The following is a 25,038-nucleotide window of genomic DNA, read 5'->3' on the forward strand; positions in this document are numbered from 1 at the left end:
AAACCAATCAAGACAGAAGGTAAAAAAAAAAAACCCAACATTCTCTAGGAGATGGCCATCTACATGACATGTAAGTATTGGGTATCCAGTGTTTCATTCTTGATAGAGAGAGAGGTAATTACATGAAAGTTAAGATTTAATTGGCTGTTTAAATTTGGGGGGTGGCGGTGAGTAGAAAACCTTGGTTGTGATTATACTATCTTTTATCAACAGGGAGTTCTGAGGGGTTCCTTGATGAAATCTGGATGCATGAGCATTCCAAAGGCCAACTTGAAGAGCAAACGTTTCCATTGTGCTTTCTGAAATTCAGACCCAGAATAAGTGGCCACACTCCTGAGAGAGACAGTTTTACCTGTATCATTAGTTACCATTATTTTCAAGAAAGACATTAAAATGAGCTTTTCTCAGAGATCCAGTTACTGCAAGAAACTGAATACGTCAAAGTATTACAAAAGTATTACAAAGTATTATGGCTTAACTATTTGAATATGGTTAAGCATTCAACAATATGGAAGACCCTGTGTTAATTCAGCTTTCTCTATCTCACTATTATCTTTGTGGCAAAGATGTTCTTCTAGGGCAGGGGTCCCCAACCCCCGAGCCGTGGACCAGTACCAGTCCTCAGCCTGTTAGGAACTAGGTTGCACAGCAAGAGGTGAGCAGTGAGCGATCGACCAAAGTTTCATTTGCTGCTCCCCATCACTCCCCGTTGCTTGCATTACCACCTGAACCATCCACCCCCCCCCCCCCCATGGAAAAGTTGTCTTCCACGAAACCAGTCTTTGGTGACAAAAAGGTTGGGGACTGCTGTTCTAGGGGATTTCTGGGGTTCACATAAAAATATAGGAGAACATGAGTGCCTGTCTTCCCCCGTTTCTGTCCACTTTCCATGGCAGGATTTGCCCTCTGTCCCGTTCCAAATCTTAATCCAACCAGCACTGGGAACATTTTAACATTCTGGCCCAGTATTTGTTGGAGACTAGAATAAGTTTCACTGACACTGTCTCTAAATCTAAAGTGTTGAGGTGACTTTTGAGTTACTCCTGACCCTAGCAGTGGCTTTCAACTCAAGTGACAAGTAAGGTTTAGAATTGGTAAATTTTCGTGGCCCTACCCTGAACTTCAATTTGCTTGACCAAGAAATTGTCACTTTTCCTAACCCTTGCCAGATCTTCTCTCTCTCGAACAAGATCTGGACCATGACCCCATCATCTTTCATGCTGATCTTCTGGGCTTCTGCTGCTATGCTCTGCCCACCATACTGAGCTTTACATAAGCAACTTCCCCTTTTTTCTCTACCTCTCTACTCCTGTCCTCAATTCTACCATGTTGCTCTAGCCTGCAGGGGACTGGGCTTCTGTCTTCAAGGTGAGAACTTGGGTCCCCACTGGGATAGTTGCTCATGGACAGATTGAGCAGAGACATGGTTACTTCTCGGTTGTGAGGCTTTCTTCCACCTGGCCTCTTACATTTGTTCATCACTTAGTGGCTAGATGTTTTATACTGGCACCCTTCCACAAACTCTGAGTTTGCTGAAGTCCTGCTACCCCTGCAGAGGTCCCACATCAGTTTTGGGATAATACTGCGTTGATATTGGGTTGGTCAAAAAGTGCCTTTGGTTCTTAAGTAAAAATAAAAGACACATTTTTCATTTTCACAAAGAACTTTATTGAACAGCATATTCGCTGTTTTGTTCCACTACCTTCAGCCATTTTTCAGGCAACTTCATAATTCCATCTTCCCCAAACTTTTTATTTTTTTGAGCAAAGAACTGTTCCAGGTGCCTTTTACAGTCTTCCAGGGAATTGACATTTTTTCCCTTAAGAGAATTCTGTAAAGACCAAAATAAATGGAAATCTGAAGTTGTAATGTCTGGTGAATACGGCAGATGAATCAGAACTTCCCAGCCAAGCTGTAACCGTTTTTGCCTGGTCATCAAAGAAACATGTGGTCTTGCGTTATCCTAATGGAAGATTATGTGTTTTCTGTTGACTAATTCTGGACTATTTTTGTTGAGTGTCACTTTCAGTTGGTCTAATTGGGAGCAGTACTTGTTGGAATTAATCCTCTGGTTTTCCAGAAGGAGCTCATAAAAGAGGACTCCCTTCCAATCTCACCATATATACAACATCATCTTCTTTGGATGAAGACCAGCCTTTGGTGTGGTTGGTGGTGGTTCATTTCACTTGCCCCACGATCTCTTCCATTCCACATTATTGTACAACGTCCACTTTTCATCACCCATCACAATTTGTTTTAAAAATGGAACATTTTCATTACTTTTAAGTGGAGGATCCCTTGCAGAAATACGGTCAAGAAGGTTTTTTTCACTTAACTTAAGTGGAACCCAAACATCAAAGTGATGAACATAGCCAAGCTGGTGCAAATGATTTTCAACACTTCATTGGACATTTTGTGTATGTTGGCTATCTTCCACATAGTATAAAGTTGATTGTTCTCAATTAATGTCTCGATATGATCGTTATCAACTTCAACTGGTCTACCTGACCATGGAGCATCGTCCAGCGAGAAATCTCCAGCACAAAACTTCGCAAACCACTTTTGATACAGTCAGCCACAGAACCTTCTCCATACACTGCACAAATCTTTTTTTGCGTTTCAGTTGAGTTTTTACCTTTCTTGATATGGTAAAGCATAATAGGGCGAAAATGTGGCTTTTTATTCTTCCATCTTCATTATTAAAATGGCTTCACAAAAATTCACCAATTTTGATGTCTTTTTTAAAATGCATGCTGATATGACAGCTGTCACATACAATCTAACAAAATTGTTTTGAATGACGTTAAAGACAGCTAAGTGCTACTAGAGCCATGTTACTGAAAAAAATGAATGAAACTTTTGGCCAACCCAATAGCTTCCGATCCTATCTGGTATCTGGTCCCATGTCCTCCTTCTAGTGTTCCATGTTGCTGAAGTCCCCACTCACCTGGAGGCAGACCCACCTAATAGATGACAGATCACCTCAGATAAATGAATTCCCTATTTTCCAATAATTGATTATGTTCCAGTAAGGCAGATATTGAAATGTTAATCTATCAAATTAGAGACACATTGGAGGGCTAGGACTTTATTATTTGCTCTGAAAATACCATGTAAGTTTAGCAAACTTTAAACTCCTCTTTGGTTATTTCATTAGGAAAAAGTAATCTCATTTACCTGGCACTTTTACATCTACACTTATGCTTTTAAAACAGTGAAATGAGTGTTCTACAGCTATGTAAAAGAAACACATTATCAAAGCATTAGGAAATGATTAAACTGACATTTTCTTAAGAAAACGAAAGGAGCAGGAAAAAGCCATTCTAAAAAGACTGAGTGATACATACTCTAGATAGTATCTTCAGTGCTTACTCAGGGATCTTTAAAGAAGCTTATTACCAAGTACCCTAAGAAGACAAGTGTGGATGTATACAGATCAGAGGAATGCAAGTTAATGCACCTGCCAGATTTTATTATCGTACAAAGTATGTCAATCAGCACTCAGACCTTGCATTTAAAACTGTGTTCTTTCACGTTTCCTCTGTGCTGTGTCATTCATAACTCAATCCTCCAAGTCAGTAACGTTCCGCGTTACCAATTGTCATAAATGGTATAAATGTGTCACGTGCGTGCTCACACACACGGTTCTTGAGGTTATTCATAACCTTTTCTGGACACACAAAAATACTTTGACACAAGAAAAAGTTAGACTCTTGGCTATCCAAACTGTTAAAAGACTCTTATTCAGCTAACAATTATTAAGCATTTGCTGTATGTTGGGCACCACGTTTCATGATTTCACCCGTGCTCTCTCACGTGATCAGCATGCTATGCTCCAGGATTTAGATCCAAATTGGTGGGGAATCTTAGTCTTCTATGAAAGAAGAAAAGATATATGATGATTTTATTAGGACGACATTTCTAGCAGTGAGGTTAGCCCCAAAAGGAAGGAACAAGATTAGGAGCTCAGGGTTGTGAGACAGTGGTTGTGAATATTTTTCCTCTTTTCTAAGGCTCTTGCCAAGGATTCTGGAAGACAATGCCAGATACTTGCTTTTGCAACATACATAGGTGGCAGGTGGGTGGAGTGAACAAGATTGGTAGGTGTTCATTATATGCTGATATGAACATTTTTCAAAATTTGTCTACTGACTTCTTAACAGCAATTGATGTAGCTGACCACATACTCCTTCCCCAAATGCTGGGTTTCCTTGCTTTCTCAACACCAAACTTGACAGATTTCCCCCAAAGGGATTGCCTTTTGGGGCAGGAGAAGAGGGGAGATTGTGCTAGGGCACTGAGTAATGTTTCCAAGGTCACACAGTGGTTCGTCTGACTCTTGCCCTGCACAGAGAGACTTGGGACAGTGTGTGTGGCCTCAGTCATAAGAGTCTTGTCCAATAGTCTGTTCTGTAGGAATAAGAATGTGAAATAGAAAAAGCAATGAGCTAAGAGTCTGGAGACCTGAGTCTGCTCTGGCTCTTCTCACTATTAACTGTGTGATCGTGGCTTGGATGCACCCTCAAATTCTTCCTCTTTAAAGTGGGGCTAATAATACCTACTTGCCTAACCTCACAGGGCTGATGTTAGGAAAAATTAGATTATATATATCAAAGCCCTTTGAAATTAAGTGTTAATTAAATTTAATGTGAAAGAGAGTAGCATGATTCTTTTCCTGGCCCCAACACTTACTACCTGTGTCATCCTGGCCAAATTAATTAACCCCTCTCTGCTTTGGTTTCCTCATCTGTATAAAGAACATATAAAAAGTAGGTACCTTACAAGGTTGTTTTAAGGTTAAATTTAGATGTGTGATATTTTAGACAAGATTGTCTCACGCCAAAGATTGTTTTGTTTCTTTGATTCTTTTGTTTCTTCCCAATACTCATTTCCTGATGTCCATTTAGTAAGGAATAGTCCAATTAAACTAGGTCAAGGATTAGAAGACACAGGTACTGTCCCTAGTGCTTCCATTGCCTCCCTGTGTATCTTTGGGTGAAATATTTGACCTTAGAACCCTGAGTTTCCTCCTCTGTAATAGGCACTCTACAGGACTGTTGTGAGGATAAAAAGAGAGTATATATATCAAGAACTTGGCATGTAGCTGCCACATAGTAGTAGAGAAGCAGAGTAGGTCTACAAAAATTGTAGTTTCGTTCCTTTTTCTCTTCTTTCATACTTCTTTGACCCCATCTTCCTAATGTGTGAGATATAGATTTTTATTCTTGTCTTGCATCTCTTTGGGATTCTTTTGAGGCAACATTGAGATACAGCTTATGAAGGCACTCAGGTCATTGCGTAGGTGTAAAATATTACTCACAACAACGGTGGCTAGTGATTTACTAATTTACTCAGAAACATTACTGAGTGTCTGTTATATTACAGGCACCATGCTGAGTGTTGGGGATATAGTGTTGACAGTCACAGACATAGTTTTTACTTTCAAGGAACTTTTAGAAGGAAAACACATGTGTATATAATCTTTCCTGGTACCTGTTTTAAGAAAACAGAGAATTAAAATGTCTGTTGATAATTAAATCTATTACTTTTGCTTAATCCAGCATTTCTAATCATCATTTGATCATAGAATGACCTCCCTTGTCATTGTTTTCTGCATTTCATGCAAACCCACTAAGATGTTGTGTAACACACCCTGGAAAACAGTACTGAGGAGGCAGGATTTCCTCTCCCATGTGGCCTGGTATCTGTTCCCTCAATGTGCTGTATTTGTGTAAATCATATTATGTAGGTGACTGCCTGCTTTGCCCATGGTCAGGGCCAGCCCTAGAAAGGGTACAAGCCTGGAGTGAACAAAACAGGAGTCACTCCTGGGCAGAGAACACAAACTTGGTCAGAAAATAAATTACTGGAAACATTTTTATTAAAGAAGAGGAGTCGTTTCGAGGGTGTGATAGCTTTCGTTAAAGCTTATGCAGTTAATCATTCCTTGTTTGAGGTTTGGACTTTCTTCCCTTTGATGTAATTAGCCATTAGGCTTTCTGAAGTACATTTTTCATGTCAAGGAGACAATGGTTTTAAAGGAGAGATAGGGTGGGGCTGAAAGGAAGGCCAAGTTAATGCACAGAGCAGCAAAAGACACAGGAAAATATCAACAGTCCTTACACCAGCCATTTGCTAACTGCCTTGGAACACGATGCTACTGCACTGTAAATACAGCGATGTTTTACACGGTGCTTTTTTGCATCATAAGGGTTTTCTGGAACTTCTCCCAGGACTGTGGGATGCATGTGTTTGGGAATGGTATGGAAGTGCTTTCCTGGTTCAACCAGAGAAGCTCTCCTATTATGTTTTATTTGTTTATGCTTCAAAGTAAGATGCTATTTGAAAAAATAACGACTGCTAAAAGCATCTTAAAACCTCTGAATAGATGATTCAACTGAGTGAGACAGGACTGTTTAGCCACCTGTTGCTCCATTTCTACCAGAATTGGCTTTGCTGCAGCAGAACAAATTTCCAAGTCAAGTTATCCAAAGCAAGAGTAGTTTATCCAAGCTCTTTATTCATTCCATAAATGTTTATTGAAAGTACAGCACTTTCAGTAAACTGGGAGGGACTGTTTGGTTTTGTGTAAATGTAGGAGTAAGGGGCATGTGTGGGAATGGGTGTGTCTATGTGTGTGCATGTACATGCATGTATATATGTACAGGTGTGTATATGTACAGACGTGTGTATGTGTGTGTACATGTGTGTATATGCTTGTGCATGTGTGTGAATTAAAGGAACTTCAAAGCTGACACTAATCTAAATTCTACCTTTAAAGAGCTTGGTCAATACAAGAAGTAAGGCACGCATACAAACAGTTATAATCAAAAGCAGAAAGTAATACGTGCCAGGTAGTAGATGATTAGTTCACGTTTCAAATTTAAATAAAAACATCATCACCCAAGAGGATGTCTTTGTCTTCGTTCTTTGTCTTCCAACAATATAAAACATACAAAGTATACAGGTTAATATTAAAAGCACTCCAGACTGATTATTAAAAAATTGTTTTTTGATTGGTGTGAGCCTTGCTCTGGAAAAACTAAGACAAAGTTGATGTTTCCTTTGATCTTTCAATTATGTTCATCTGAGCCTGTATCCAGTCTCAATGATTTTCATGAATTTAGTATATGTCCTTCTAGTTCTTGCTTAATATTTTTCCAAAAATATATTTGTATCCATGTATACTGTTTTTTCTGCTTTTCCAAATGTGCATGTACAGTATTAAACTTTTTGCATTTTTTCCATTGTAGTCTTGTATTGCATTGTAGTCTTGAAATATATAGATGTTAAGAGCACCGAATCCTAACCCTTAGACCACCAGGGAGTGTCTAGATGTTGAAATAAATGGATATAGCACAAGTTCATTACTTTATCACTGTGTTAGTATCCCATGTTGGGACAATATCTCCTTTTATTTATTCCCTTCCCTAGTGCTGGGTATTAAAGTTCTTTACAATTTTTCATAATTACAAACAATGCTGCAGCGAATATCTTTGCATATGTGTTCTTTCAAGAGATTCTCTCAGGTGAGATTTCCTCTCAAGCTTAATGGAAATGAGGAGTTAAGAGGGTGTACACTTACTAGATCCTGCCAAATTGCTCTCCAACGCATACCACCCATTTCTACTTTGAACATCAGTGAATGAATGTTCCTGTTTCTCCACATCCAGGTCAATGCACCGTGGGGTTAAGCTTTTAGATTTTTGCCAATTTTTTTTTTTCATTTGCCATTTCTTGATAACTAGTTTGAACATCATTTTAAAGATTTAGTGACCCTTGAATTTCTTCTGTGAATTCTTTGTACCATTTCCTCACTTTCCTATTACATAAGTATTATTTCACTGTAACATATTTTGCAAATTTCTTCTTTCAGCAGGTTGTTATTTTTCTTTGAAATCTATTTATATCTTTTGACATTCATAACGTTTGAAGTTTTCTAATGAATGAAATTTAATTTTTATAAGGGTGCAAATAGGGAGTTAATTTAATTTTTTTGTACAAGGATCACTGATATTCTTTAGGTCTCATTCCATTTGGCATTTTGATTGAAGAGGGCAATAGAATATGGTGATTAAGAATGCAGGTTCTAGAGCCAGGCTGCCTAGATTCAAATCCCAGATCTGTCACTTATAAACTTTAGTGCCTTAGGTGTTAGTTTCTGAGCCTCAGTTTGTTCATCTGTAAAATGGGGGTGATAGAAATATTACCTTTTGTAGGTATTTTTATCAAGCTAAATTAGTTAGCATATGTAAAGCACTTAGAACAGTCCTAGAATGTAGTAGTATTATATGTGTCTGCTATTAATTCCTCATGAGAATAAATACTATAACCTGAGTTTTAGAATATCTATATCTAAGCTAACTATTGTTTCAGATAGGATAAATATATTTGTATAGAGAAAGATGAATCTGGAGCACAATAACATGTGTATTCAGAGGACTAAGATGACATATGGCTAACTCTTATTTATATTTATTTATGTCCCTCCTATAAATACCTCATTTCTCTTTTTATTCTTAGAACCTAACACAGTGCCTGGCATAGCTAAACACTCATTCAGATCTGATAAATGAATGAATAAATAAATGAATGATTTTCTTATGCTTATGTTTAGCCATATACCCCACTATTTCCTGTCAGTATTTTCGCAGAATGAAAACTTCCTTAATATCAGCACAAACAAACCCAAGAGGATCAATCAGCTGCAAAATTATTATGCAAAGCATTCCTGAGCCAAATGCAAATGACTTTTGGATTATCTGATGTTAGGTATTTTCTGCATCGCTACCCCCTCCATCAGTGTGAATATTCAGCAGATAGGTGTGCTAAGCAATCAAGTGCCTGCTTCACCACCAGGGAGTCCAAGAAAGTGAAAACATTCCAAATTGTTTTAGAATGGCTTCCTCCTTGTTAATGCTACTCACTCCATTTGGGCTCCTGAGTTGATCACAGTATAAGGCACTCATAGGTTTTTAAATTGAATTTATTGTGATGAAATGTATTGGTATGTGAATTAGGGAGGGTGAATGTCATGCCATTGTTCATATATCAAGTTACTGGCCATCCACTCACCCACCCATGTATCCATCTATTCTACAGATACTTAGGGAGACCCTACTGTATGCATGTGTGCATTGGGTGGTGCTGTGGAGGACGCAGAGGATAATGTGCTGTATCTGTCAGTTCCAAGGACCTGTAGAAAATCACAATGCCCAACCCTTGAAAAATGCACAGATTCTAGTATGAGATTCTCTACCTTCCAGTTAAAGCTCTCATATTTACTGTGATGCTTGTAGCATATATTTAAACTTCCATAAATACCGATAAGGAAATGCCTATAAAATTGTGTGGAAAATAGTAAATGCTCTCTAAAGTTTAGTTTTTATTCCTACAACTGTGGATATCAAATGGGTAAAGAGGGATGTTCACCTTAAATGCAAGCCCGTAATTCTGAAAACATGAAAATCTGACAAAGATATTTGTCAATATTGGAAGCTGCAGATGGGGCAACCCTGCCTATGGTTTAGCTTCAGCCTCTGCAAAGCCATGTCCGTGCCATCATTTATGGTGAGCATTTACTGAATGCTTACTATTGGACAGGGTCTCTTGTAAATGCTTTTACATCTATTAATTCATTATTTTAGTACTTCCAGAAATAATGTGCAGAGGGTTCTATTACCCCAAATTTACAGATGGAGAGATTGAACCAGAGAGAAGTTAACCATATTGCCTCAGGTCACATGATAGAAATTGATAAAGTCAGATTCAAATTCTGAAGTCTGGCTCCAGAGCCCATGCTCCAGATACCTGTCCTTGCTGAAGATGATGGTTGAAGACTACTGGACTCAGCTCATTAGACTAGGTTTTGTTTGTTTCTAGGAAACATAGGGGCCCATGACATGTTGAAGACACGGAAGCCAGATTTATGCTTCCCTCAAGCCAAAGAAGTAGCTCCTGGTTTCCCAGAAAAAAATTTTCTTGACCTCTAGTGATGAGAGTATGCCTCTCTGATTTTGAGTTTAAAGTAGAGTTTTCTTGTATTTATACAAGAACTATTTCTTGAACGCATACATTTATCAGATGAGGTGCTGTCAAGATAGAGTGGATAACAGCATGGGCATGGTTTTGGCCCTGAATGAGTATACTGCATTGTACATTGTCACTATACTTCAATTTATTCTAATTTTGGAGAATCAAAAGATTAGTTGAAAGTATTCAAAATCTGATATCTATCATCAGAATTATTACTGTTATTTGTTACTAATTTGCATGTATTATAGATAGTTCAAGTTCTCCTGAAACATACAAAGAATCTGTTTCAAATTAATTGGGTGTAGCAAGGACCGTGTAGTGTGTTTGAAAAGCTCTCTAAGCATATCCTGGACAACACGTTGCAGCCTGTTTTGCACTTTAGGTGTGGCTGTGTGACCCAGTGCTGGCCAATGGGGTGTGGACTGCAGTCTGAAGCAGTTTTTAGCAGAAACAAATACCCTTAGACTTCTATGTTCCTTTAGCAAACACACAGTCTCCTACAGAATTAGAGCCATCGAATCTAGAACCTGCTCCCCGCAAATGAAGAAGATATCTTCCCATCAAAGCAAATGGCTAGGAGACAGGTGTTCCTCCTTCCCAAGGGTGTAGTACTTCCATTATCATTGAAATGCCACCTTTTTTCACTTTGTTGGGGTCCTATGAGCCAGCCATTTTCATTGTATTCCTTTTCTTGTGTCAGTTTCTGTTCTACAATGATAAAATATTTGAAATTCTGGTATTGAATTTCATCTCCTCCTGAGACTTTCTCATTTAGAGACATGGCTCTTTCGCAGTGCCAGAGTTTTAGCTCCTAAACTTCAGAGGCAGAGATTTAAAACCAGTGGCAATCTGGGCAGATGTCAGCAGGTGAGAGGTATCCACAGCCAGTCCTCATAAAGCACATGTCCGTACTGCACTGTGGCTTCTAATCCACCAATAAAGCACAGATCCTACTGTGATCATCAGCAGAGCCTTATGTCCAAAGGCAGATATTTTATTCAAATAATCTCACACTGCTCTGTGGGAAATACTATTTTCATTATGTTTGCAAACATGTTAGCATTCATTAAAATGCGCACTGCCTGCAAGAAAGATTCATGGCGAGCTTTTCCTGTTAGAGGACGTATTTGTGAACAGCTCTCATGAGGCAGAAGCTTATAACATTGGTGATTTGAAATGTGTGATACTTTACATTGCTACTCTCATCAGAAAGTTTCAGAGTGCAGGCATCTGGGGTACGTTCCATCCCTCCAGCCATCTGACAGGGCCAGGCCTTCAAAGTCCTGGAAGGTCCTTAAGCTCCTTTTTTCCTTGTAGAAGACTTCATTCTGGACTGACTTTTGGTTTTATACTGTTTTGTTTTTTTTTAAATTCCATCATGGTATCCTTATCTGATTAATACTTTTGAAGGCTTTCCTTCTGTTTCTTTATTTTTTCTCTTATGCCTTTTTTTGTCTTCTGTTCAGGTTATTTTCTTGTCTTAACAGCTTCATAGCCTATTTTCTCTGTTGAGAACATGCTTTGTCCTTTTCATCCATTGTATATTTTTTATTACCTGTCTAGCTATTATTCTGTTTTACAATGGATGGGATACTAAAAACTCAAAAGCAAAAAGTGTTTATAAGTTGAATGTAACTTGATGTTTTTAAAGATGCTTCGTGTTAGTCAAATGAAATACTCTCTAGTTCCAGAGGTGCAGTTAGAGTAGATTCTTTCCTTTCTAAATGAATGGACGTTTGTACAGAGGCAGAGATTCATAGAGTATGGATAAAAATTTAAGTAAACTTTAATTTCTAAATGAATGTGATCCCACAGTCATGCATGTCTTTCATGTACATGCACACACATGTATGTACACACACATGCAAATACTTGTACTTCATGGTAATGGCCAAGCAGCAAGGACTTGAAGTCTAATCATGTCAAAAATTACTGGTGTCTAAGGGTGGGCTGGATCACTGAAGCCCTCAAAAATTTGAATCCAGATAGACAAGGGTTAGCCATCACTCCATACTCAGGAAAAATAATCTATTTATCACTAAAAATTATTTGAAGTGACAATCACATCTTTCATTTTAAATAAAGCCTTTAAAGCTAAAACCAAATTGTTATGTTGTCAAATACCTTAGGAGACAATCTAGTGACCAACAGAACAAAATCTCATCTTAGGGAGCCTCTTGCTAGGAGTGAGGTGGGAGAAAGAGGTGTCTAGGGATTTTCTCTCAAGACTTGTTATTTTTATCTTCATTCCAATGAATTTTAAATCAAATGCAAAAGTATTTGCTTCTTTGTCAGTGATTTGTAAAAATGGTTGTCCCTGTACTGAGCAAGTTATTTAACTTTTATTTCTTCCTTTACAAAAGGAATCACAATTCCAACTTAATTGATGTGTTGGGAAGATTATGGGATGTGAACCTTGTAAAGGTCAGAATAAAACCTGATACCTAATAGGGACTCCACGTTGGTGGCTCTTCCAGGATCTGCTTTCCTCTTTACGGCTTTAAGATGCTTCCTGGTCTCCCAGGGTCTGCTGGTTGCAACTGGTCTCTAGACCTTCATAGTTCTTACATGTATTGTGAAACCCTGTCTATTCAAACTTGGGATGGGATGCATTGGGATCTATGTAGATTCAGTTCAGTCATTCTACTTTAACCCATAATTTGAAGCTTACTCTGTCTTCTTACTACCAAACTGACAGGTAGAGAATCTGTTATTCTAATCAAAGCATTCATTCTAACCCAAGTAAGGATTAGTGACTTCTGGTGGTCAGGACCTGAGTGTTTTGGTCTAATTTGAAGGAGAGTTCTAATAGCAAAAATTTCAGAATAGGAAAGTAAAAAAAAAAAAAGACCTTCGTATATGTAATAGAATTAAAGTTGGAAAAGATCTGAGAGATTCTGTGCCTCTAGTTCTCATTATCCAGATGGAACTGAAGACTAGGGGGGCTAAGTAAAATTTTCAAGATCATTCAGTGAATTAAACTGGGAGCTGAGCCTAGAAAGAGTATTCTGATTCCTAGCATTTTGGTTTTTTTCACTTGTACGCCATTGTCTTTTAAAAACAGATGCTTTCTTGCTGGTTGGATCCATGGGCCCCTCAACTCATAGAACATGGAGCACAGGCAGCTGTTTGCTTCTCTCCTCACACTTCTATATCCTGGCTTTTACTACCCATCTTTTCTGTCTTTTCTGATAGTCAGAGACCTAAAAGCCCTATGTCAGCAGTGTTTCATTCATTGAGAAATACTGTAATAATGTTACACTTAATTAACAATAAAATTGTAGAAATGCAGAGTTCATCAGATATATATGAACACACGTCAGACATTGTGCTAATACAACAATGGACCATTTATCGTTTCTATCACAAAGAAACTGACAATCTTGTGGGGAAGGAGATTCATAAACAAATAATTGTAATTCAGATAAGTACTACAACTTATAATGTGAACAGGATCCATTTCTAATAGTTGGAGTATAATTGGAAAGGATGTATAGAAACAGTTCTTGAGTATCATTTCCTGTATTGAGATGAATATATCAGGTTATTTATAAATTATTTTCTTCCCCTCTCTCATCCCCCCAACATTTAACATAAATTGTGTTAATAATCTCAGTATTTAAGTTACAGGATATTCAAGTGGGACATTCAGCTAGAAGAAGAAAGGACATCACCCTCAAATGGATGAGGAGACATTTTTGTATCATTTTTTGTTGAGAGAGTTCGCGTGTTTCAGTCGTATGAGGGATAGCTGCAACATGTCAGGTGTAAGCACAATTTTGCTATTTATTTAGAGGTTAAATAAGGTTAAAAGAGGTTTATTTAACCTCTAAAAAAAAAAAAAAGAACTTCTAAATGAAAAAGAGTTAGACTGTGATGAATTTGTGCCGTTCAAATGAGCTAAGCTGGAACTGTAGTTTTCAGAATTCTCTTAACTACATGGTTCCTTTAGGGAAACTGTGTGATACGTGGAAGGAACAGTGAAGCAGCAGCCTTTATGTTTTGAGGTTCCTGAGGGTGTTGGATGCCACTGCAGCTCATGCACTTTGGGATGGATTTGTGAACTCACTTTGTGACGCCCTCTGGCGTCATCTACTCTTCCATCCCCCGCTGAGCAATCTCCTCCAGTTTCACATAGTTCTGGCCCAGGTAAACTTGCAGCTTCACGAAGGGCACCCACTTCTTTTGGCAGATCATCCATGTCACTGAGTTGCAGGTGGGAAGAAATATATGCAAGTTCCGGTTTGTCCTCACTCTCCTCTCTTCACTTGCAGTTTTTCTTTCTGATTAGCTTCTCTGCTGACCTACAGTGAGCTCAGGATCAGATTTCTTCCCTAATGTTCATGACTGTATAAAGTCTAATCCCTCTTTTAAATTCATTATTTTTGGTCACGCATAGAGATTCTGCTTCTTTGAAGGAAACCTTTCATGTTCAAAATGAAAACCTTGATATTTATAATGTTTAAATATTATGTGTGTGTTGCTGCTGTTGTTGCTTTTCAGTTTCAGTCCTTCACTTCAACCTATGTGATTCTCTTTAGATGTTGATTATGGCACCAATACAATTCATGTTCTTCTGAGTTTCATGTCCTCTACAGTTTTGGTGAACAGGTCATCTATATTTTCATCCACATCATATATAAAAAGATTGGTTTGTTTTAGACTTATTAGCATATTTTTTGTAAGTTACATAACCATAATTATCACTTTATTCAGTGAACACTTCTTCATCTTTTCCATAAAGATTAATAAGAGAATTTGTCAAAAACTTTGGCCATACTCAGATATGCTACATTTACCATACTTTTATGATTCCACAAGTTACTAATTCTATCTGTGAGATTTTTTAAAAAGTTACTTTTAGCTCAATTAGAAAATGGGCAAGGACTTGAATAGGTATTTCTCCAAAGAAGATATACAAATGGCCAACAGATAAATTAAAATGTGCTCAAGATCACTGATCGTCAGGGAAATGCAAATCAAAAACACAGTGATATATCACCTCATACCTGTCAGAATGGTTAGTATCCAAAAAACAAAACAAAACGTAAGTGTTGGTGACGGTGTGGAGGAAATTGGAAGACTTATGCACTGTTGGTAGAAACATAAAATGGTGCTGCCACTATGGAAAACAGTATAGAGGTCTCTCAAAAAATTACAATAGAATTACCATATGATCTAGCAATCCCACTTCTGGGTATTTATCCAAAAGAACTGAAATCAATATCTCAAAGAGATATCTTTATTCCCAGGTATATTATAACATTATTTGCGCTAACCAAGATAAGAAAACAACTTGAATGCCTATAAATGACTAGAAGGATATAAAAAAATGTGGTATATATATGCTGTGATGAAGTGAGAGAGTGGCATGGACATATATACACTACCAAATGTGAAATAGCTAGCTAGTGGGAAGCAGCCGCATAGCACAGGGAGATCAGCTCTGTGCTTCCTGACCACCTAGAGGGGTGGGATAGGAAGGGTGGGAGGGAGGGAGACGCAAGAGGGAAGAGATATGGGATCATATGTATATGTATAACGGATTCACTTTGTTCTAAAGCAGAAACTAACACACCATTGTAAAACAGTTATACTCCAATAAAGATGTTAAAAAAAAAAGAAAATGTGGTGTATAATACAACGGAATATAATTCAACTTTAAAAAAGAAGAAAACCTTGCATTATGCAATAACTTGGATGAACCTGGAGGACATTATGCTAAATGAAAAGCTGGTCACAGAAGGACAAAATCTGCATGATTTCTCTTATATAAGATATCTGAAATAGTCAAACACATCAAAGCAGAAAGTTGAATGGTAATTGCCAGGGACTTGAGGGAGAGGGAAATGGGGAGTTGTTCAACAGGTATAAAGTTTCAATTATGCAAGTTGAATAAATTCTAGAGATTTGTAGATCAAAATATTGCCTATCATTAACAATATTGTACTGTTTACTTAAAAATTTAAGAGGGTAGATTTCATGTTATGTTTTTACTACAATGAAAAAAAGTTACTTTTACTTAAATAGTTCTTTAAAAATCAATTTTGGACCCTAGTGACCCATTTAATGATCTTAAAAAAAAATCTATCCCTTTATGATTTATAATTGAATCTTGCTCAGGTTTTAACATCCAAGTCACTGCTGTATGTTTTGTATAGTCCATCCTCCCATTTTTCACTCCTTTATTTGAAAATTAAAATGATATTTATACATCTTAAATATTCTGGGATCTTTCTAAGCAACAAATATCACCACCAGTACATGCTTCCCCTTCTCTCTCTGGAATGTAAAACAAGTGACTTTAACTTATTTAGAATATCAGGAAAACTTTTTGTGAATTTCTTTTCACCTCTTTTGGGCTTACCGATATTAATTTTATCCATTTTAGTCTGAACATAATTCCCTTTTACAGAGAAGAAAGAAGTACATTTAGAATTGAGAAATTTATTTTTCCTCTGTAGACCAAGAACTTTGATCAGTCCAGTCTTCCAGCTTTGAGGAATTATAATTTTGGTACGATATTTGCTCAGTGCTATTGCCCTGGAACCAGATGGTGGTGAAGAGCAACAATCTTCTAACTGATCTCCCAGCTTCCACTCTTTTCTTCTTCCAGACTGTTCTCAACACCGAAGCCAGAGTGATGCTTTTAAAATAAAAGTCTGATGGCCTCACGGACATGGAGAACAGACTTGTGGAGTGGGAAGTTGGGGTTAGCAGATGTAAGCTATTATATAGGGAGTGGATAAATGGTCCTACTGTATAGCGCAGGGAACTGTATTCATAAACCATAATGGAAAAGAATAAAAAAATATATATATATTTAACTGAATCTCTGTTGTACAGCAGAAATTAACACTACATTGTAAATCAATTATACTCCAATAAAAAAGTCTGACTATGTTATTTGCACTGAATTATCTATTGGTTCATTAGAACCATTCTTACTTTTTATAGTCTCTCTTGTTTCCTGGGAGCCTAGAAACTTTATTTCCCAGAATTCCTGCCACTGGAGTTCTAGATCAAATGTCAACAATGGGAGAAAATTACTCTAGAGATTTGGAAGGTGGAATGGAAGCAGAAACCATAGCACTTTTCCTCTAGCATGGTAGAGAAAGACATGAGATTTTGTAGGAGCCTCAGGGATTTTTCTTTGAATCACCTGCTTCCATGCTGGTATTTTTCCAGCTGTTCCTTCAATTCCCATAACTTCTGAACGACTCTGAAAGTTAGTCATGAACCTAAGAACTGCTTGGCAGCAACCTTCTCTGATCTTCATTACTCCAGTCCTGCCAATGATTTTATAAACACAAATTTCCTTGCATACCTCCCTTCCTGCTAAAATATGGAGTGGTTTCTAGTTTTGTGAAAGAGTACTAATTGTTCTTCTTATCAAAATGTTGACTCCTTTCCCATCTCATTCAGAGTAAAATTCCTGCAGTGCCTACAAGACCCTACACAGTCTGGTCCCCTATACATCTCTGATCTCACTCCCTCAATGCTTTCGTGCACAAACTTTTGCGCCTGACTCGCCTTCCTGCTGTTCCTCAAAGTGACTTTGCACTTCCTGTTCCTTTGCCCAGAGGGCCTCTCCTCCAGATAGCTGCCCAGCTTGCCCTCTCAACTCCTTCAGTTCTTGGTACAAATGCCATCTTTTCAAAGAGGGCTTTCACCTGATGACCCAATGCAAAAGAACCTCTACTCCCCAGCACAAGTTGTGGATGTAGTTGGTAGAATCCTCTCCATATAAAACACAGGAAAATATACAACTAGGAAAAGAAACTCATCAAAGTCTCATGGCTTTCAAATGTTAAACCTAACATTTATCTTACCCAAAGGGCCTAGAAAAGAACCTTTAAAAGGGTGGGTGGTTAGTAAACATTCGTGTTGATGTTGCAATGATGGCAGGGGTGGGATAGAGCAGGGGGTGATCACAACTCTTTTAAGGAAGAGCAGTTAGGCCTGACCAATAATAGGGAAGACCCCTGGAGAGTGAGTGACTGCTAGTCATAGATTTCACAGCTTAGATATTCTTTGGGAGGTTAGACTGGATCCCTTTTTTTTTTTTTTTCCTGCAAAGGCAGGTCAGAATAAAAGAAATTCCAATTAAAAAAAAAAAAAAAAGGATCTTCTAGTCTAAATACTGTCCTAAATTCTGGTTAGGACATTCAGGACCACCGGCAAATTTCCTAATATCAGCATGTTATAATGATAGGCTTTTTTAGGTAAAATTACTCAATTCCTTTACTCTTTGTTCATAGTGTAAGTATTAAGGAATTTATTTACTATTATAAAGTTATGGGTAAAATGGAATTGGAGTTCATAAAAAAGTAACGAAATGGAATCAATATGGCAGGAATAATTAATAGTTCTTCATAATCCTTTTTAGGATGTATGCATTGATTATTTTCCTGAAAGCCTGGCTGGAAGGAAGTAGCAAGAAGAGCATTTTTATGTAGAGAAACTTTCAGGTTTTTAGTAGCGAGAGTAAAAATAAATCAACTGGAGCCAGAGTAATATTGAAAAGAGTTGGCAGAGCTGACTAGAAAAATAAAATGGATCTAGTCATCTCTGTGACCTGGGCTATTTAGCCACAGACAGTGCTCTGCCTTTAAAGAAAGCAGTGAACTCTTCAAGAACAAAAATAAGATAACTCTCTTAAAGAAAAATGGATAGAACAATTCAGGAAAAAACGTAGTTGGAAATGGCAAAAGAACACACAAAGGACAACATTGCCCTTTATCCAATTTAAGGAGTGAAAAACAACTAGAATTGTGCTGGAATTCTTTGCTGGAAGAAATTCGAAGAGACAAAATTGAAGGTTAAATTTATGGTCACAGTTCTTCTGGAAATGGGCTTTATGTAATATCTGGGCACAGACAGAGAAAAAGCATCCATAGCTGGCTTTTTTGTTGTTCCCTGTAAGCCCCAAATGATAGGCTATTTCCCCCCCCTCTTTAAGGTTCCCCAGTGACAGTAAAGGACATCCACAGACTTTATCTCCGTAGTTAGGTTTCTGCTTTGGGTTATGAAAACAACTGTTAACTTGATTTTTCTTTCTCTGGTTTTGCCCTTAATATCTTATTCTCACAAAATTCAGTGTAATCTTTATAAATGCAAATCTGATAATGTCTGTTGCCTGATAAAAGCCATTCAGTGACTCCCCATTGAAGACAACAGCAATTCCCAAAGTTTACTCCAATAACTGCCATACACTGTTAGTATATATTTTAAAAAATGTGGAAAATTCCAAGTTGAGAGTAAGCATTTTTCTTAATAATAATTTTTTGTTTGTTTTTTGTTTTTGATTGAAGTGTAGTTGATTTACAATATTGTGCTAGCTTCTGGTGGACAGCAAAGTGATTCAGTTATATAGAGAAATATATATTTTTCCAATTCTTTTCCATTGTAGGTTATTACAAGATATTGAGTATAGTTCCTTGTGCTATACAGTAAATCCTTTTTGTCTGTCTATTTTATACATAGTTTTGTGTATGTGTTAATCCCATACAATAAGTTTTAATGCTGATGTTTGCTGTGAACCGCTAAAAAAGGGAAGGATATAATATGCAAGATTTCCCAAACTTTTTGAATATGGAAGCTGTTTCTTTTTCATGGAGTGTCTCACAGGACTAGTTTGGTGTGGAACACATCTTTAGAAATACTGGCTTATTCTGCAGTTCAGTTTTGTGAGCAAAGCAAGGAATGATCGGAATGATCTGGAACCTGCTTACCTTAGTTGGCATTTCCCTGACACATTATGCGTTCTTTCTTCTCCGTGCTGCTCAAGAAGTCCCCTAGAAGACAGAAGAAACTCAAATGAGTAACAATAACTAAAGAGAAGATTATAGCTATGGAGCACAGAGAATAGAAATTTAGGCAAAAGATAATTTATGTTGCTAAAGATGAATCCAGAATAAATGGAACAGAAACAAAACCCATAAATGGAATAAAAGAAGCTAAAGAAATACCTCAGAGTGTATGTAGAATGAAACCTCCTTCTGTGTACAAAATTAGGAAAAGGAGATTACTATCTAACTATATCCAAAAAAATTTAAGACCACAAAGTAAAAGAATCTGGCAAGATTCCCAGGAAAAATAGTTATCTACAGAAGTAGAAAATTCAGACCTGCCATGGTCTTCTCCTTAACATTAAATGCTTGGACATAATGACGCAAAGTTTACATAATTTTTTTTTTTTTTTTTTTTTTTTTTTTTTTTTTTTTTTTTTTTTGTGGTACGCGGGCCTCTCACTGTTGTGGCCTCTCCCGTTGCGGAGCACAAGCTCCAGACGCGCAGGCTCAGAGGCCATGGCTCACGGGCCCAGCCGCTCCGCGGCACGTGGGATCTTCCCGGACCGGGGCACGAACCCGTGTCCCCTGCATCGGCAGGCGGATTCTCAGCCACTGCGCCACCAGGTAAGCCCAAAGTTTACATAATTTTGAGGGTAACTTTTGTGGCTCAAGAAATTTGTATCTAGCCATATTGTTGTTAAGATGTGAAGGTAATAGAAAGACACAATCAGATTTACTTTACATGTCCTTTTCGGAAAGAATTACTCAAAATATATCCTACTAAATGAGAAAGGAATCAAAATGAGAAACTCAAGAACAGAAAATTATGTATGAACCGACTTATGGTAAGCATTGAAACCACATCAATATAGACTTATGCATAGTGTTTATAAAAATGCTTGATATATAACTCAAACAGAAAAGCTGTCAAAATATAAGGAATAACAATCAGAAACATAGTACTAGAAGACTTAAAAGCATCCTTATTTCATAGGTCAAATGGGAAAATAATTATTAAAGGATTTAATTAGTATGTATAAAATTGATTTAATAAATACACGTTTCATTTTGTGTACTAAATATGGAGACTAGTTCACCTTGTTTTCAAGGTGGCTCATGGAACATTTATAATATTGATCACATATTAGATGACAAAAGAAAGCCTCATTGTATTCTCCAAAACAATTTAAATAGATCATTTTCTTAATGACACTGAAATAGAAATAAAAATTTTGCAAATATGCAACCATTTATAATTTAAATATTGTTCTAAATAGTTCTTGACTATGTTAGAATTTAAAAGTGTAGTTAATGGAAAATTTAGAAAATACTAGCAATGAGAACACAGTGTTAAATCTGAGATTTTTCCAGGTCCCACTCTGAGAAAAAGATCAGATTAATACAAATGTTTTCTATACTAAAGAGAAAAGATTAAGGGATTAAAGGTTATGGAGATTATAGTTTTTGTTTTATACTTCCAAATTTCAGCCTCCTTCCTTCCCCCCACTCCAAAGTTTAATGTACATTATCACCGGCAAATATAAAAATATCTGTTTTATAGCATCTGCTCAACTTTATTATTTAACATAGTTACCAATTTGATATATTTAAAAATATATAGTGTTTGAATACCCACGGGGTTAAACAATTTTATACTGCTTATGGACATTTATATTTCTACCTCTATGACTTGACTTTTATAAGACTTTTTATAAGACTTTTATAAAGTATATCAGAACAGGCATGATCATTTGGAGAAAGAATAGTAATAAAGAGGATCAGTGCCACTAGGTTAATCAGTGCAGAACTGGCAAACGTGTATAGGTCATGGAAAAGATAATAAGTCCTGTAATGGATTGGCAGAGACTGAGGTGGTTTTGAAATATGCATTTCCTCTTCTTCTTTGGCACGTGGAGGTACCGTATTTCCCATTCTTTCCTGCAGGTAGATGTGACCACATGTTTGAGTCCTAGTCAATGGATTTCACCATCTCTCCATAAAAACTTCCCATGGAGGCGGGGAATCCTCCATTCTCACTTCCTTTCCACTAGTTCGAAACATACCAGCACAGACAGCTTGCAGGCACGCGTTGAAGAAGTGGTATCTCAGTATGGAAAAGTCGTGGGTTTTGAATCCCTGTTTTGAGAAGAGCCGCCTGGCAATCAACAAAACTGTTTTGGACTTGACATGAGCAAGAAGCAAACTTCTGTTTTGTTAGTCCGTCAATATTTTGGCATGTTTTGTTACAGCAGCTAGTTTACTCAGACTAACAAACAGACTTTCATATATTTGCATATATATAAATTCATTCCATTAAAATATGGTGATATAGTGGTTGTTAGTTTATGGCTGCTGTGAACCTCTGTTTTGAATAGCATCTACCATATACTAAATGGTTTGTCTAGTAATAATGATGATGAAGATGATGAACTTGGCATTTCAGATATCTGAGATCAATTGAGAAAGGTTTGATTATTCAAAATATGGTGCTGGATGACATGGTTAAATATGAAAAAAACTGAAGTGAGATTCCCTAACTCAATCACTTTGTGTTATATTAAAGAGCAAGGAAAGTGCCTAACGTATTGGTTAAGCAGAGACATCTGGTATCAACCCACTTGAATTCACAGTCCAGCTCAGCCTCTGAGTGTGTGATAGCAGTAAATATGTGACAGAAATTTTTAAAAAAATGATCAGGAAAATAATGATGATGCACAAATTGGTTGCTTTCACCCTAGTGAAACTTTGAATTGGTAAAATCAGAAAATCGCCATGCTGTATCAAAAGCCTTAAAAATATCCATGATTTTATTGTACAATTTAGCTTCTAGGAATTTACCTTAAAGAAATAATCACATAAGTACAAATGTATGTACAGTAATGCTCACAGTAGCATCATTTTTAGCAAGGATAATCTGAAAATAAACTAACTGTGTAACAAGGGGATTGGCTATATAAATGTTGGCACATTTGTCTGATACAGCGCATGGTGATTAAGGGTGTGGCTTTTGCTGTTACATTGGCCTGGGTTTGACTTCTTTCTGCTTCAACCATTGATTAGCTATGTGAATTTGGATAAGCTAGTTAACCTCTAATTCTGTTTTTTTTTAATTCATAAAATTGAGCTAATAATAGCATATATCTATCTTATAGGTTTGCTGCACAAGTAATGAGATAATTTATGTAGAGCATCTGATACATAGTAAATGGTACCTATTATTATCAATATTTAAGGAATTAGAAAATTCATAAAGATTATAATAGGGTATTTGTGAGGAAGAGGTCTAGATTGGTGTGTCCCACCTGTCAGTAGAAGTTACGTAGGAATAGGTTATTATTTTTCTCCTCTCACCACACTTGATCTTGTAGCAAGTTCTACCCTTTCACTAGCATGTCCTGCCTCTAACCACCCATCTTCTCCACTGCCACAAACAGCCTGAGCCATCGTCATCTCTTGCCCGGAAAACTGTGCTGGTTCCTCACCAGCTCTGCCTTCTTTCTTGTCCTCTTAGAGCCCATTATCTATAGGTGGGCCCTGTTTAAAACCCTCCAAAGGCTTCCGTTGCAACCAGAATGGAATCTAAGCTCCCATAAAACTCTCTTTGATCTGACCCTTCCCTAACTTTTCAACTTTATCTTTCTCCATTATTTCTCTAATTCATGTTTCAGAAGCACTGGTCTTATTTCTGCCCTTCAAATATGAATGCTCTTTTGCTTGGAATGTTCTTTGCTGAGAGCTAGGTCTAAAATCAAGTGTCATCTCTCCCCAGAGGCCTTCAAACTACGCTTATGATAGCAGCTTCGAAAGTACTTTCTACCTCTTTACCCTACTTTATCTCCTTCATAACACATATCTTCTTGTTTTGTTTATTTACTTCTTTGTAGCCAGTAGAACATAGGTTTCTTTGGAAGAGTAGCTTTATTTCTCACGTTCAACACTGTGTCCTGGGCACCTAGAACAGTTCCTAGTGTAGGGGGCCCACTCAGGAGGGATTAGTTGACTGACTCTTGTCCTTGAGTGTGTAGACCTGTTTTGGAAAGTAGAAGGGTCTTCAGCACTTACTCTATACAATGGCATTATTGTAATTTTTTATAGTATAAAATAAAATGATAATGATGGTTATTTGTGAATATGGAATTAAGGGTACTTTAAATCTTTTTATTCATAATTCCCACATTTTATATATTTTCTTCCATAAATCTATTCTTTTTAGAATCAGAAAAATATTTTAAAAACTACTATAAAACTTTGGTCAGACAAATAATTTTGATTATATATTGTCATATATACCTGGATTGGCAATTAGTAATAATAATAAAGTATAATAATTTATACTTAACCATGTTTAAGTAATGAATAATGATTAATATTTATGGTGTCAATTACAGTAATAAACATGGTAATTAAAAAATAGGAATAGTTGTGCCAGACTATGATAGGACTTTTAAGAAAAGTTCTTTATTTTCTCTCATTTGTTTTTTTATTGTTCTTTGCCTGTCTCTCACTAAAATAAATGTATTATTTTCTGTCTACAGGTGATAGTATCTTTACTGTGAAATCTCTAGTGTGGCCCTTAAATATACCTGGAAACAGATGTAATGCTCTGGGGTAAAAATAAGGCTGCAATCTGGAGATGAAAGAAGAGAAGGACACAAAGTCAGAAAAATCTTCTAAAAGACTGAAATGAAAAAAGAGACAGTTATTTCACAAAAGGAGCTTAGGACCTAATTTTGATTGTGAAAGATTCCATGGGATCCCAACAAGCCCCTAAGGCTTTATTTAATAGAGTTTTTAAAAATTCTACTTCTAGCTTTACTATTTATCTATGCTTTTCTTTCATAAAACATTCTTTTGGTTTTACACTGTGCCAAACATTGTTCTAGGATCACAGAAAGGAATGATAACCCCCAAACAGACACAATTACATTTCAGAGCAAAGGTACAAGTTGGAGCTTCTCAAATCAGGTTCCAGGACACTGAGAGAAACCAGAGTAGCCTCATGAAGCAGAAAGTGAAGTTAAATTATATTTGACTCTGGTAAAATTTCTATTTCTGAACAGCCAACATATGTAAAGGCATCTATTGTTGGTGATTCGCCTATTTTCTTTCTCTTTTAGTTTTGAGTCAGTTTTTAATGTTAAAATATTAAAAACTGTTTTAATGTTTAAAAACTAAAATTTTAGCCCATCATTTATTATTCACAGAGGAT

General features: G+C 36.8%; 1 long non-coding RNA gene across 1 annotated transcript in view; it reads right to left on the reverse strand.

Annotated features, from left to right (window-relative positions):
• Window positions 1-19,832, reverse strand: part of LOC136792874 (uncharacterized) — a 70,580-nt gene extending 50,748 nt beyond the window's left edge. Inside the window, exon 1 of the long non-coding RNA XR_010837428.1 lies at window positions 19,770-19,832. This is a non-coding gene — a long non-coding RNA (uncharacterized lncRNA). The remainder of the gene's footprint in view (window positions 1-19,769) is intronic.
• Between the last annotated feature and the right edge of the window lie 5,206 nt (window positions 19,833-25,038).

This window comes from Kogia breviceps, chromosome 17, assembly GCF_026419965.1.
Source record: "Kogia breviceps isolate mKogBre1 chromosome 17, mKogBre1 haplotype 1, whole genome shotgun sequence".
Classification (NCBI taxonomy): Eukaryota; Metazoa; Chordata; class Mammalia; order Artiodactyla; family Physeteridae; genus Kogia; species Kogia breviceps.